Source organism: Polistes fuscatus, unplaced genomic scaffold, assembly GCF_010416935.1.
Source record: "Polistes fuscatus isolate 324 unplaced genomic scaffold, CU_Pfus_HIC Scaffold26, whole genome shotgun sequence".
NCBI lineage: Eukaryota > Metazoa > Arthropoda > Insecta > Hymenoptera > Vespidae > Polistes > Polistes fuscatus.
In genome coordinates this window covers 1,215,526-1,232,976 of record NW_025113103.1, presented here as the reverse complement: position 1 = coordinate 1,232,976, position 17,451 = coordinate 1,215,526, and positions in this window count along the sequence as shown.

Below are 17,451 nucleotides of genomic sequence, written 5' to 3'. Positions count from 1 at the left end.
AAAAAGGATAAACATGTATAAAGATAAGGGATAGGAATAATCCAGGATAAAAAATATATTATCGATTTTTTTTTTCTTCTTTTCTTGCGGACAAATATTTCAATGAAATATCCAACGTCGTTGCTAAATAATTAGATTACTTTCTTGGATATACCAAACAAAAAAGATTGTCAATTTTGTAATAAATTGTTATCGAGATTGTCTTGTCCAAGAAACATGATTTCTATCTTATCGAATTTTAATTAGTGCTGGCTTTTATTAATCTTCTAACCGAATGTTTTCTCTTCCAATGTTTCAAATAACAATATGTACAAATTTTTATCGTCTTTTACTTATTATAGTTAATTGCTTGTAGTAAAGCAAAATATGATCTCATGTCCGTATTGCTTTTATTTTTACTCAAGCGTGTATTTTATTAATCTCGTAGAAAAAGAAAGACAATGATCCAATTCGATCTTTAGTTTCGTTCTATAGTAAAAAAAGAAAAAAAAAAGAAAAAAAAAGAAAAGAAACCTCCAGCACTGAGAAAATAAATTTACGATATTTTTATTAATTCTGTAATTAATTTGTTGAGAGAAAGAGAGAGAAAAGAATGAGAGAGAGACAGAGGGAGAGAGAAAAGATAAAATATTTGTTTTGCAAGATGCATTTTTCTAAGTGGTTTTAAAAATACTCATATACGTATAATATTACTTTTTCTTATTTACTATATTTTTTTTTTATTTTTATTTTTAATTTTCATTTCCTATTATTTTCTCTTATTTTGTTTGTTTGTTTTTTTTTATTTTGGTTAATGGGAATGTAAATTTATAAAAGGTGCTGCCAGGAAAATATGTACGAATTAGAATTCGTTCAATGCATAATCCTCTAAGTTGCTGTTGCAGAAGAATGATGTAAGTCAAAAAAGTAATTTTTATCGAAACACACTGAGATATTTCTTTTCTTTTTTTTAAATATAATTTCGATTTAAATAAACTTAAGTGCAATTTTCACCAATAAAAGTGTAAATAGCAGATGCGATTTACATCATTCCTCAATATTAGCTCTTATAGATTACAAATATTTTATTAGTATTATTTTATTGTTTAATGCAACGTAAAACTGCACTAAAATACGTTGTTTTTAATATTGTGAACTGGTCTATAATGTATCTAGTTTCATTTTGTAATTTATCTGGATTAAGCATTTTTTACTTAGCTTAATGAGTACTACATATATATATGTATGTATATATATATATATATATATATATGCCCTTTCGAAGTCCTGAATATTTTGTTTTTTCAATCATCCTTACAATTAATATTTTTAAGACTAAACAAAAATTTCAACTAATGTTATCAAATGCGAATTGTTTAAATGTTATGTATATAAGTACGACGTTTTTTTCCTTTTTTTTTTTTATATATATGTACTCCGACTTGAATATTATTTACCATGATTTTATTTAAGATATTATATTGTTTTAAATATAATACTGCAAGGAACGATTCAACATGCAATATGTTAACTGTTATTTTTCTGGACAAACATTTTCACGCAGCACACATTGTTATTTCATTACTGCCAAATCCCGTATAGTTTATTTATCAACCTTATTATTGAGTTTTATCGTGCGTGCTTGTCCATTTATTTACGTGAATCAGAATTTCATTTTAAAGAAAAGAAAAAGGAAAAAGAAAAAAGATTAACATAAGTAATTATGTCGCAACAAACTTGCTATCTTTGAAAAAAAGAAAAAGAAAAAAAATAATCCTAACTTCCTCAGCGATGTCATACACCATTGTTGTTCATAAATCCCGATCGCATTAGGATCTTCGAGCAGCCGTTGTTTCAATTTCATATAAAAGTAATATTTCTTTCTTTCTTTTTGATCGATTAAAAAAAGAATAATGGCTGGTGGGTGGATCCTATTGCGATTTTAATTCGTCCAAAAAAAAAATAAGAGAGATTATTAAAGAGAAATAAAGAGCAGAGGAACAATCTTAATAAGAAATGATAATTCCTTCGCTTTTTTTTTTTATTTCTCTTGATACCTAGGAGTCAAATAACGCTAATTCAGTCATAATAATAATCTCTTTCTATTATTAGCCCGAAGTTTTTAGATTTAGCCGTATAAATATATATTTCATTTTGGGATGGCGTGGTGTGCGTGTGCGTGTGTATATATATATATATATGTGTACACATTAAGAAAAAAAGTTTGTAAATGAAAAAGAAGATATAACGATATATCTATAATTGTAAGGAAAAATTAAAATAATAATAATTTGTGTAAATGACGTATTAAAAAGATCTAATTTAACAAATAAGATGATCACGACGAAAATTGGAAAGGAAAATTAAATGAAGTTTAAGGGCCGTAAACGAAAATTTAGGAAAAAGTAATTGTATACACATGTAATAGGGTATTACATAAGTACATACATATATATATATATACATATATATATATATAATATCAATTTGAATTTTCATTCGCAGGAATAGAGGAAAAGTGAAGGGAGAGATGTGAAAAAAAAAAATAAAAATAAAAAAATACTTAAATAATTTAGCTAGATAGGTAATATTATACATATTATAAATATTATAAATACATATGTGTAACTTGCAACAATTTTTCTAGGAACACAATCGAAAAATATTTATTTTTATTCAATGCGTAAACGTAAGCGTGAAAAAAGAGAGAGGTGTCTTTGATAAGAAAAAGATTTAAAAAAAAAAAAAAAAAAAAAAAAAAAAAGCCCTTATCGACGTTGAGAAGGTTATAGTAGTATATGAATGGAACGTGTTTAGTACATTTCGACGAAAACCCTATTGTATATTTACTTCTATCTTCTCGGAACACGTTTGCATACATACATTATATAAATAAAATGCATAACATCTAACAAAAATATATCGTGTATGTACATATTACGTATAAAGAAAAAAAAAAAGAAAGGTAATGTAATTTGTAAGCAGAATAATAATTATTATCATTGCCTTGTTATTATATTAATCGCATTGAAATTTACAAAGATGAAGAAAGGTTCTAAGTGTCAAAGAGATGTCTAAAGTTATTGAGAACAACACAGAGCGTCTTACCAAAGTTACTAAAAATTAAAATGTAGGAAAAGAAAGAAAGAAAGAGAGAGAGAGAAAGAAAGAATGAATGAACGTGTAATTTCTGAATCTTTTTAAATAAATATAATTAAAATAAAAAATGTAAATATATATATGTATAAGTAACGAACGCGTGAAAATGATATTTTCTTTGAATTTCGATACTTAGCACCTTTCGCACTTTGCCTTCCTGAAATAATAGCTTCGAGTATATAAAAACATTTCCGTTTCGTACGTATGCAATACCTATATACATACATTCATACATTCATACATATGTAATTTTGAATTTGTATGTAAGTATTATATATTATATACATATGTGCGTGATCGCGAAACGTTCGGTTAAATTCGTAAAGAAAAATAAACGAGATTTAAAAACATTCTATACGTAAAACGTTATTCCGTTTAGAAATGAATTATTATTTTCAATGAAAATACTTGTAATGTCAGGGATGTTCTTTAACAGAAATATAGACTTGAAAAGATAGCATCTTTAATAAAATTTAGAAATATGATACACTAACAGGAAAGCAACTGTAAAACATATTTTTCAAAAAATTTCTCGTTAATTTGTATAAAACGTATATAACTTTTTATAATTTTTGTTTAATTTGTATAAAACGTTTAACTCGACACACGGGTTATACGAATTTATACGATTTACACGCATACACCTATTAACATAAATACATACATACATATACATCTACATATGTCAGAGATATACTTTTTGCACATTAATTCTCACTCGGTCGTGTATATTCAGCTTTATCTAGTCTTTTAAAAAAAAAAAAAAGGTGTGGATGGAATTTTGAGTCGGTTGAGAGAGAGCCTTGTAAATTCCGCAGAACATATATTTCTCGTCTTTTTATCGAATGCAATTTTTGCCTATCATCATCATCATCATCATCATCATCATCATCATCATCATCATCATCATCATCATCATCATCCTATTGTTCATATAATAAACCTTTGATATTTTCTTAAGAACAAATTCATAAAGTGATAATAAATTTCTCAATCGTTTTTTTAGTAATTATTTTATTCGTTCGAATTAATTAGAATATTTTGAAAGACTGGCGAGTGGTATTGTTTTTCGATCATAGTTCAACGGAGGAAAAGATAAAGAAGAAAGTTGGATGATGAAATGATGTAGAAGGAGGAGGAAGAAAAGGTTATGAAAAAAATCATTTAGGTTTTGTTCGGCAAGAGAAATTCTTCTTTCTCTTTATAAACAAATGAACAAATTATAATTTCAAATGATTAAATCCCGTATTCTTTTTGTTAGGGAAGCGTTATATAACAATAAATAAATTAGAGAGACGTAGAAAATGAGCGTTTGTTTAAATAGAGACTTTGAATGAATGGAATGAGACATATATTGTATATATTATATTAAATAAAACAGAATTGTTTAAATAAAATTGATATACATAATGGTTAGTATTTTTGTCGATTTTTTTGCAGGTTTTTCCTACATACGTTGCCTATCCCCGTTGCTATAGTTTTATTTTCTAAAGGAAAGAATTAGACAATTGAAGTTTTTTTCTTACGTATGGATTGTATATAACTAGTACTAATTTTTTTCTATTAAAAAAAGAACAAAACTATTGGTCGATATTAGCAGAGAGTGACGTTATCTAAAGATCATGTACTATCTATTTATTTCATTTTATCGAAAAAGATGGCCCCAATTTCATATTGTCTCGAAGGTACCTATTATTTATTTATATATTGATAATTTTTGTAATAGTGGCCTAAGTCTAAACATTAAATATTATAATATAAATGATAAAATATGAATTTTTCCAATTTTTTCATTCTATTGTCATATTTGATGATTTTTATAAATAGGACACTGCAATACGACCTACTTTGTCTTCATATTTCGATTGTTTATTAAAAATATAAAATATAAAAATGTTAAAAAGCGAACCACCAATTAATTAAAATCTTACTCTGATGTATTTTGAATAATTTTTATTCTACATTTTATACATTTTTAAAATGAAATATGATATTAATAATAAGATCTATCGTTATTGCTTTATAAACAATCGAAATACGAAGCCAAAAAATATGTTTGAATAATACTCGTATACACGTAACACCAAGTAAAGTTATTAATTAATATACCTGTCTTGATTATCAATATATTTCCATAGATAACAAATTAGAAATTAGTCGAAGTGATCCAGGCAATCAGGTATCTTTCGAAAGATTCAAAAGCTTATTCCGTTATAGCAAGGTAAACGTTATCGCGTTAATTGGTTTGCGTTTTAGATCGAACGGGTCACGTTGGAGGTATTTGGCATGGATATGAAATTCAATTTATCTTAGATTTGCTTTACGTTATAGCAAGAAGTTCCTATCGAAAATTCTCTAATAGAAATGAAAATGAAAATGAAAACGTCTTACTAACGAGAAAATTTGTTCTACTCTTAGAAATTCTCTTAACCCTTTGAGTACTGAATACCTTTAACTAAAGTGTTTTGCAAATACGGAATAGTTTATTACTACTAGTACGTTTGTTTTCGTTGATTCATTTTATTTTAATCACATCTAATAATAAATTATATATTTAAATAATTAAAGTATTTGATTTCTTATATAATTTTGATGTGACAATTATTCGAAACAATAATCAATTTTTAAAATCAATTATTTTACATTCATATTACCAAACGCATATATGCGTTTACAGCAGTCAAAGGGTTAAAGATTTGAATTTGAATTTAAAAAATCGATTAAATACGATACGCAACACCTACCCTCCCTTTCTTTCTTTTTTTATTAAACTTTTAATATGATGTGTGTTTTTTTTGGAAATAAAATAATTAATATAATACCGAGATTTTAAAAAACAAAAAAAAAAGAATTTTGATCTCTGATGATGGTGGTCGTATTATATATTAAACATTTCATTTCTTCTCTTCTCATTTCATTTTTTATATTTTCAAAGTATTATTAATTAACGATTTATGTATGAGACAAGTTGACATTCCATTTCAACTGAACATCACCACTACTACCACCATCATATCACCAGGATAAATTCTAACAACGGAGAAATGTTCCCTTTAAAATTCTACACTTTCGAGAGCAACTCGAAAGCAACTAGAAAAGAGAGAGACGAAGATAGAAAATGGTAGGAGGGTAGGAGCTTTCCAACGTATATGTATTATACTATGGGAATTTAGGAGATTACGCGAAAGATGTAATTCGTATTCGAAAAAGTTTGTCGATGCGTTTCAAAAGCCGATTCAAAATTGAAGTGGCTTTTGTATATCTCGTGCATCATCATCCTCCTCTTTTCGAATCGATGCTCGATACTTTCATATATATATATATATATATATTTTTTTATTTTTTATTTTTATATTGCGATATCTATCCTCCGATTGCTCATTCAGTTACGTATCCTACTACTACATATACGTATGTATGTCATATTAAAACTATTATTAAACGAAAAACTCTATGCAATATAATCATCCTAAATCTTATGGGACAAGTTAACAAATATTAGGGTGAACGAAATGTTTGCGTGTTTATCGTGTTGTTTTCAGACAGTGCAATTTTTTGAAGTCAATAAAATTACTACTTTACGTGTCGGTGAAATATTAATTTTAAAAAAAAGTACAAACTTTTGGTTCACTCCCTAATAAATAAATTCAAAATAAATAATAAAACAAATGTGCTGGAGAATAACGATAATACGATATAGATAAAAAAAAGAGATAATGAAAAGAGTCGAGTAGGTGGGTGGGAGGATTTATAGGATGAAATTTTATAGCAATCGTCGATAATGCTTCATACTCCTGCTATTTTTCGTCGAATCAAAAGTGGTAAAATCGTGATACGATTATCCTAGCTTGAAAATTCAATCGACGTGCATTTAAAAAAAAAAAAATAAAAAACCGGAATAAGAGGAAAGAACCATCCCCCACGCTAAACTCTCATGAAGCATCAACTTTTTTCGCGAATCCGCGGGGCTGGAATGAATTTACGGTTGAAAATCATAGCAAACAAGAGAGTCCCGAGTTATCTCCAGGCTGTTTCATCTTTAGCAATCCGACTGAATACGTGTCTCTGGGTATATACACGAATATATATATCTATGTGTGTTTTATTTATGTGTATACGGGTAGAAGTACGTGTTTAATGTATATATGTGTGTGTGCGAACGAGCAATGAGATGAAGCTTTTCGAGTTGAATTCATAAGAGTGGATTCAATAATATACGTGTGAATTCGAGCGATTCACGTTTTACATGCAATACAATGTTAAGAATAGATACACGTTTATACACGCATAGATATACGTATAAACACGTGTATATATACGTATACGTGTATTGGTGCGTATACATACACGTGATTATTTTGCATACGTTTCGTTTATAGTACTTTAATATGATACATACATATATATATACATATACATAATATGCATGCATGCATGCATGCATATAGTATATATGTTTTCGAATATACCGAACAAAAAAAAATTAAAGTTGTCTCTGCTGCTGGTAGAACCAGGATTGTTCCGTGAGATATAAAGATAGTAGGGGAATTTCAGCAATGTTCTCATGAAATAGTAATGATACGTTTGTTACTTACGACAGAAAACCAACATTCCTTTCACGATCATAATCAAAATAAGGCCTATTCTTCAATATTCTACTTAAAAAATAAATAAATGAAGATATATATATATATAATCACGTATTAAATTCTAAATTTTGTTCATCCTAAACACACTATATCAATAATTATAAAGCAAAAAAATTTAGTAAAGAAATATTTGAAGTTATATTTGTTGTAAAATTTCCAATAGCAATGTATATGTAATATTTAGTTCTTGTGTGTGCCTTCAGGAATGCGTATTAATATAATATACAAAATACATATATTTTAAAAAATAGTCATGGCGTTCAAAAAAGAAAATATCTCCAAGATTTGTTGTTAAATCCAACGATGATCACCTGTAACAAAAAGCAAAATATATTAATCATACAATCAAGTGATACAATAGCCTAACATATAAATCGTCCAATTGGCGATGCACTTTTCAATTGAATTCTCTATTTACTTTTATCAAATCTCTAATTACCGTAGCAATAAAATTAAATGTAAACGCGTGATTTTACAATTACACAAAATAAATAGAAATAAAGAAATAGAAAGAGTAAAAATACTAAGTTACTAAAAAAAATAATATCTATTAATTATTGTGAAATACTATTGAACTGCTTTATATAGAAAAAAAATAGCAAATTTAATAAAATAAGAACACAGTGAAAAATTTTAAAAACGAAACAAGAAAGAGAAATTACTGTAATATTTACCGAACGTTATTAAGGCTTTAAAATTTATTAATACAAAAATTTTAATATTTCTGACCCTAACACTAAACACATATGCATCTGTTAGACGATATAGACACAAATTTGGTGTCCCAAGGAGATGGAATGGTCCATCATCTCCAATTACAACTACAAAATTAATGACGAGCAAGAATGTAATATAATAAAATATAAATATGACTAGAGAGCTATTCTCGAAAAGTTCGAATTTGAACCTTTGAAAATAACTCAACAGTCTGTGTAGTTGCCCTCTTCAGCCACAATTAAGTGGGGGCCTCTTCGGCATTAGCCTCTTCTTTCTTCATTCCCTGAAAACTGCATTGGACATTTTCTACGTGCAAGAAAGATAAGATCTTTCATACTACTTTAAGCAAATTACCTCGTATCTTTTTATGATTTCAATCATTAATTATTAAAAAATTAATTGACGTTCACTGTTCATTAGTAAAGCTCGTGAACCATGAATGAACTTAGAGTTCATTGACATATACACGAGTACAATTAATTATATGTCCAAGCAGATAATTATCGATGACCTAAACACACGTCGCACTTTTAATTTCAAGTAATAAAATAGAATTGAAATAAATAATGCAATAAATGTTATGCATTTTCTTGCAATATTTTAATTTCATTCATTCGTTATATTTCTAATTGAGAAAATCGCGATTGTGCGAAGTGCTAATATTATAATGCTTAAAACTAAGTATCAAACTCATCAAAGTATTTGCGAATTTGTTCGACTCTATCTCGTTCGAGATAGAATCGAAATAGAAATGAATCTTTCAATCGTTGCAAATCACTTTGAATCATGATACATAATGAAGATTACAGAAGAGTCACAAAATAAATTTACAAAACAAGCATAATGGAATGAAATGATATAATTTTGTAACAGTTCTGTATAAACCAGGAAGCGGAATTTCCACTCCGGAGTGGAAGCAAGCCTAGTGCCTTTCCTGGATCCTACCTACTTAAAATTAAAGTTTTCACATTCGCTCAAAGGAGTATGCTACCTGCCTGCCAATTACCCATATTTAAAAAGAGCAAATACACATACGTACCCACCCACTCACTCCACGATTCTCTCACATACCACCAGGGTGCAAAAGCCTAAACTAGAGAGCATGCCCCGGGGCACCTCCGACACCCTAGTTCAAACGCGTGTTTTCTAAACTTATGGGAGTACGTACCAATGCTGTAATCGTCTGTCAAGGCTAATGATTATTGCAAAAATGACTAATGCAAAAATACAAGTATACACTAGTATATATTGCATACTAGTTATATACGAGTATATCATAGTTTCCACAAATAAATGCGGTAACTCTACTATTCAAAACGATTTTATTACAAAAAAAAAGTAGAAAAATTTAATATAAATATAAAAATATAGAAACACTCGTATTTGTCATATCACACGTGATATGTAGAAGTAGTGTTCTCAGTATTAAATGATGTATCAATTAAAAATATCGCGAAACGATGTACAAAACACTTTACCTAATACGCACACACAGGTGTAAAGTACATCGTGCAATCACTAGCACAATGACAGCCGCCAATAGGGGAAAAACTTAAAACTAAACCTATACTAACCGTTTCTCTCACCCATACGAGTAGCACCTGGGCACACGCATAGATGAGAACAGAAAGTACAGGGGGGAGAAACGGGAGATTAGTATATTAGAAGCTGAAAATCCTGATCTAAAAAATATGATTAAAAACACATATATACATAAGACATCAATACATTTTTATAAAATTCATCTAAGCGGCTAAGGACTCTACAATTTATTTGATAAGTAAAACTTTTAATATTTTAATATAACTTTTAATATCTTTTAATTATATAAAAAAACCTCGGACGACTCCTTTCATTAAGTTGGCTGTTCTAATAAAAGAACTGGGCTTTGAGCCACCACTTAACTGCTAGAATCTATCCGTCGCGAATGAGTTTGTCTTCTTGCTCATTTATTTATAATATCGAAATATCGATATATCAAAATTAATCGCGATTAGATAAACTAAGTACGAAGCAATGCATGTAAGACATTTATTACATGCTTTTCTGGACGAAAACGAGTAAATAAATGCTCGATTTCACCACTACTAACCACGAACAAAACACGTAGTAAAAAAGAAAGTGCATTTATTAATTGCATTATTAATTAAATGAATTTAACCGGTGAGACAAGAAAACCTATCCTGAACTAATATAAAATATACAATACAATATACAATATAATATACAATTTTCATGAGTAACTCCTAGAAAAGAATTACTCATGTGCTCGTCACTAATTTATTTAAATAATTACAACCAGTAACTCGTGCCGATTAGGACCTTTCATCCTCGACATGATTGAGCACCGGAGGGACTTTAAATTTTAACTCACGGCATAAGAAGTTCTACGATGGCTCCAAAACACTCCTACTTCGCAGCAAGTATTGTAAATGCGAGTATCGAAGATCCATCGAAGATCCATCGAAGATCCATCGAAGATCCATCGAAGATCCATCGAAGATCCATCGAAGATCCATCGAAGATCCATCGAAGATCCATCGAAATCCATCGAAGAATTCATTCCACATCTTTGATAAGGTAAAAGTCGTCGTATCTGTAAAATAAAATAGAACAAAACGATAAGTTATTGCAATATAATCCAAAATCATATAAAATAAAATCGAATAAAATGTAAATAAAAATAGATACTTACAATGCATTCCAATGGGATGAAATTCAATTGCACCATGGCGATGCACCTCGCGTGAATCTAAAAACGCGGTATAAACGAAAATAAGAAACTATAGATGAGTTTCTTATCGCGAAACCGAAATTTTATTATACGACGAACAACACTGATTCTAATTCGCGTTTGATTTTAATTTGTTTTACGCCCGATCACTGATTCTACACAACTAATTCAAAGACTGCTTTGCACACAGTCAATGCAAGTAGAAAAATCTTCATTGATGCACTGATTCTAATACGCGAACAGTCTGTGCGACTGTTTAAAGATAAAAATACAACTTTACTCGAACAAACTCTAATGCAATTACTGCCTTGGTCGCAGTTAATTTAATATATATATTTCAAAAATAGTTCGCGAACGCGACGGAATTGAAATGAAAACGAACGAACGTGCTTCTAATCCGTGATTTTAATTATATTTAACGATACAACACTCCCGTATATTGCTTCGCGCACGATAGCAATGCACGAACACTTGCAACACTTCACAAACACAATTCACAAACACTTCCAACACTGATATATTCCCATGATGATCTGAAACAGAAATAAAAACAAAATTATAAATATCATTGTTGTAAGTAAAAAAATTATTATAATTATTGAGAAAGTGTTTAAAATAAAAATTGACTTACGTTTATTCTTCATTGATGAATGCACGATGGGTATCCTACCCTTAGGATGACGATGAGCACACGTTTAAACCGAATAAAAGAAACTTACGGAGTTTCTTAACCGAGCAAACGAAACTTTAACATGCGACGATCAACACTGACTTTACTTTCCGATTCTTTTGTATTTTATTTTTACGATGCAACACACGAGTACCTCATTGCCTACGCGCTCGATTGCAATGATGTTCTGAAACAGAAAAAGAAAAAGAACAATTAATATCATCGTTATAATAAAAAACCATTAAAGTTATCATAGAAACGTTTAATAGGAAAATATACTTACTTTTAGTCTTCATTGATGACTGCAGGATGGGTATCCTACCCTTAGGATGACGATGAATAAAATAAAATTAAATAAAACTCTGAAAAGCTGAAACATACTAAAAAGATTATAGAACAATATATCCTGTGAATCATTCCTGAAGGCATTGCACACTTTTAAAGATATTTTATCATAAAGAATCAATATAAATTCAAGCAATATTAATTGCCTTTATCTCACTACTTGTATAAAATTACATATAAAGTATTTAATATCAGTAAAAATTGTTAATAAAAATCGATAACGTTATATATATAATAGTTTAATACGTCACGTCGTTAGATCTTATTGTTAGCTCGTTGAAGGAACGATCTGGAATGAACACGTAATCGCGTCCTTCATGTCGAACGTTCGGCTGTCTTCGTTTTGTTTTCGGCTGTCTTCGTTTCTTCTGTTCTCACTTCGAGAAATTCCTGGAATATACGTACACATTCGTTATTGCCCGTAGATAGAATATTTTGTTTTCTTATTTTCTCTCTCTCTCTCTCTCTCTCACTTTCGTTCTCACTCTTTGTATACATTTCTGTATGGTTTAAAAAAAAGAATAACGCTTACCTCGATGAATATGAAGATAAAAAAGAGTAAACACAATTGTTAGACTGAGTATATGTATTCCTGCTGGACTCTCTAATGCTCGGTACCTAAAAAAGAAAAAAAAAGATTACATTAGTATAACATAAAGAAAATCAAATATATGAGTGTATGTGTACGAGCTACCTATACTTATGATATATGCTGTATGTGTGTGTATGTTACAGGAATCGAATTTAATACGAAATACGATCTTTGAATACATAATTATGAAAAATAATTAATTAGAGCATCATTAGAGATGGTAGTAAGTATCGATACCATGAAAAAAGCTGGAAATTAGAAGAAATATTGTTAAGTAACATTGGTGAGATTTGGCGGGATATCGAGATATATCGATGTTATATTCTCACAAATTTCTTACGAACTTTTAATATTTCGTTTTGAAAACATTCACGTATGAAAATCTTATGTGTAACTATCGTTTGATATGTAATAGAAAGGTGTAAAATACTTTTCAATTACCTGAATTAAACGAGATGACGCAGTACGCTGGAACATTACAGCTGACAGAAAATGGCGTTTCCTCTACCTTTCCCCTGCCCCCTTCCGTTGCCACTGCGTTGCCTCTGCTGCGCATCTGCTGCGCGCGGTAGTATGCGCGGTAGTCAACTTTCAAAAAAAGTAGCGAAATCCGTTGACCAATGGCTACTTGAGATTTTGCATTTTTTCCACCTATTATAGAAAAATATCGAATAGTTAAAAATAGGATATAGGAACATAAAAATTGTCGAAATATATACTTTATTAATCCAAACAATCAAAATTGAACATTATAAGTCGATATCCATAGAAATGATGCCGTAAAACAAGATATATATATCATTGCGTAGAAAAATGCATACCAATGTACATGGAATTTTTTTCTACGCAAATATTCTTTATCCTCGACATTATCGTAATCTTTCGATTATATCATTTGGAAGTCATTTGCTAGAAGAATCTATATATAGGAAGATTATTTACGTTAGAAAATATTTTTAATTACCTGAGATTAACGGGACGACGTAGCATCCGTCCGATCTCCAGCACCGACGCCGCGAAAAGAAAGAGGAATGATCAGCAAAGAGCCCTGATTGGCTGATAATTATTGCAAAAGAAAAAGATGACCAATCAGAAATTCCCAATTACCATATAGAAATTTCACGCACACAAGCTTGCCATGTCACATATACGTAACTTGGCTTTCTTCATGACCACGCTAGTCAAGCTAGATATGATAATTTATTTATTAAATAAATAAAAGATTTATTCTATTTTTCTATATATGTACACGTATCTTGTTAATATTTAAAAAATAACGAAAAGAATAAAGACAATATGCACTATAAACCTTATCACACTGCAAGAGAAACACATAATCTATTTATTAAATAAATCAAAAATCCATTTTATCATTAATTATATATAATTATCCAATTTATAATTATTATATATATCCAATTAATAATTATTATTATCCAATTTATTTTTCTATTAGATGTATACGTTCTTTGTTAATATTTAAAAAAACGAGTAAAATAAAGACAATATAGACTAAAACTTTATCACATGCAACGTTCTGATTTAAACATTCCTTCAATTTTTATGTAATCGTTTAAACTAATATACATTTGTTTTAACATCCCTGTGCAATGATAACTTTGGATAATAAAATTTTCATCCAGAAGAATATTATTAAAATTATTTTATATTCAAAGTATGTTAATAAGTATGTAATGTTTAAGCAAGTACATATGTGTTTTAACAATCTGAAATATAAGTAGAGTGTATCAGAATATTTAAAAAATTGTTAAATAATCGATAGGAATGTCTATTGTTGTCTAAAAGCTAGGAATATACGATCTATGTATCGTTCCCTTCGAAATCCACCGTTGAAATGTGCTCTTGTCCTCTATGAAAGTACTTTTATTAAACGTTGTTTATATGACTTTCCTAACGTTGCGCATGTGTATAAAGTGAATAATCCATCTAATCGATAAATTAAAGATTATAACGTTATGATTTTCGTATTTTTATCATTTTTATGTATTTTTTTTATTGCTCCTGCACAGAGATGACTTCCAGGATTACATTTAGCTGCAATATAAAAAAAGTTCATTATATAGTGCATTATAATAATTATTAATTAATACGTAATGTACACGTATATGTAAATGAAAAAAGAAAGTACATTTCTCTAAACAATTATACAACCAATCTATTCAAACAATTAATAAACAATATACTAATAGAAAATTTGAATTATTAAAGTTTACCATTATGATAGAAGAAAGCTGAGGTGTTTGCTCATTTAAATACCAAAAAAATTGCCATGATTCATTTTAAAATCTTGTAAACTCTTCTTTAATGTATGTACTTGATACACAAAACAATAAGAAAGCCTAATAGATGCTGTGCTTTTCCAAATCCTAAAATTCTGGCAAATCTGAAAATCATAAGATTGTATTAGTAAAGTATCAAGCAAACTGAAAGAGTCTCTATATGTATTTGTATGATATTTGTATAAGATGTCACTCACTCTCTTTTTCTCCTTCTTATACTTTTTATAACAATCTTCTTTATGTTATAAAAGAAAAGACATAAACTTATCACAACTGACATCAATATAAAAAAGTAAACACAATTAGACTGACAATGAGTATGTGTATTCATGCTGTATTCTACCAATGTTTGGAAACCTAAAAAAAAGTATAAAATAACTTAGCATTGGTATAATATAAAGAAAATTAAATATATAAGTGTTTATTATACGTGTAACACTTTCCTTGTTAATATTTAAAAAATAATGCATAGAATAAAGATAATATACACTAAAAACTTTATCACATTGCACAGAAAAACACAACTATATAGAAAAGAAACCACGTTGTTGATATTTTTAAGACAATTGACATCATATTGCACAGAGAAACATAATCGTATAGATAAGAAACCTCGTTATAGAAATCTTTAAAACAAATGACATAAAGCAATATAGCCATCCTTAAAGAATTAAAATAAATTGAAACAAAACAATTGACATCTCTCATACCAACGATGAAAGTATAAATTCCCATACTCTGTTTTGATATGGAAAAACTCTTGTTATTTTAATTCTTGAAGGATGGCTACAATGCTGTATGTCAATTGTTTTTAAAATATCTGCAACGTTGTTTCTTTTCTATATGATTGTGTTTTTCTGAGCGGTTTTTAGTGTATAACCTCTTTATTTTATTCCTTATTTCTTAAATATTATAAAAGAACGTGTACACCTAATAGGAAAATTAAATTATTTTTGATTTATTAAATAAATAAATTTTTTGTGTTTTTCTGTGCAGTGTGATACAGTTTTCGTGCATATTGTCTTTATTATACACATTTGTTTTTAAATATTAACAAGGATAGCTTGATATTATACTAATACAATCTTATGATTTTCAGATTTGCAAATATTTGAAGATTTGGAATTACACAGCATCAATAAGGCTTTCTTATCGTTTCATGTATCAAGTACATATATAAAAGAAGAACTTGGAAGATTTTAAAATGAATACATGCATTATTTTTGCTATTTAAACAAGCAAACACCTCAACTATCTTTTATCATAAAGGTAAACTTCACATTTTCCATTAGTATATTGTTTATTCATTGTTTTAATATATTGGTTTTATAATTGTTTAGAAAAATGTACTTTCTTTTTTTCATTTACATATACGTTAATAAATGCCAAAAAAGTAAGTAATTTGTTACATGTTAATTTATTAGTTAGTATTCATTCAATATTTACAATTGCTTAGCTGTAATTTATATATAAAATTACATCTTTTTAGTGTAGTTTTATTTAAACAATTGTATAAAAATTGCATAGACACTAGCATCGATTAATTAATAATTATTATAATGCACTATATAATGAACTTTTTTTATATTGCAGCTAAATGTAATCCTGGAAGTCATCTCTGTGCAGGAGCAATAAAAAAAATACATAAAAATGATAAAAATACGAAAATCATAACGTTATAATCTTAAATTTTATTGATTAGATGGATTATTCCTTTTATACACATGCGCAACGTTAGGAAAGTCAGATAAACAACGTTTAATAAAAGTACTTTCATAGAGGACAAGAGCACATTTCAACGGTGGATTTCGAAGGGAACGATACATAGATCGTATATTCCTAGCTTTTAGACAACAATAGACATTCCTATCGATTATTTAACAATTTTTTAAATATTCTGATACACTCTACTTATATTTCAGATTGTTAAAACACATATGTACTTGCTTAAACATTACATACTTATTAACATACTTTGAATATAAAATAATTTTAATATAATATTCTTCTGGATGAAAATTTTATTATCCAAAGTTATCATTGCACAGGGATGTTAAAACAAATGTATATTAGTTTAAACGATTACATAAAAATTGAAGGAATGTTTAAATCAGAACGTTGCAATGTGATAAAGTTTTTAGTCTATATTGTCTTTATTTTACTCGTTATTTTTTAAATATTACCAAGGAACGTATACACCTAATAGAAAAATAAATTAAGAAAGAATTTTAATTAGATTAATAATTAGATAATTATAATTGATAATAAATTGATATTTAATTTATGTAATAAATAAATTAGGTATG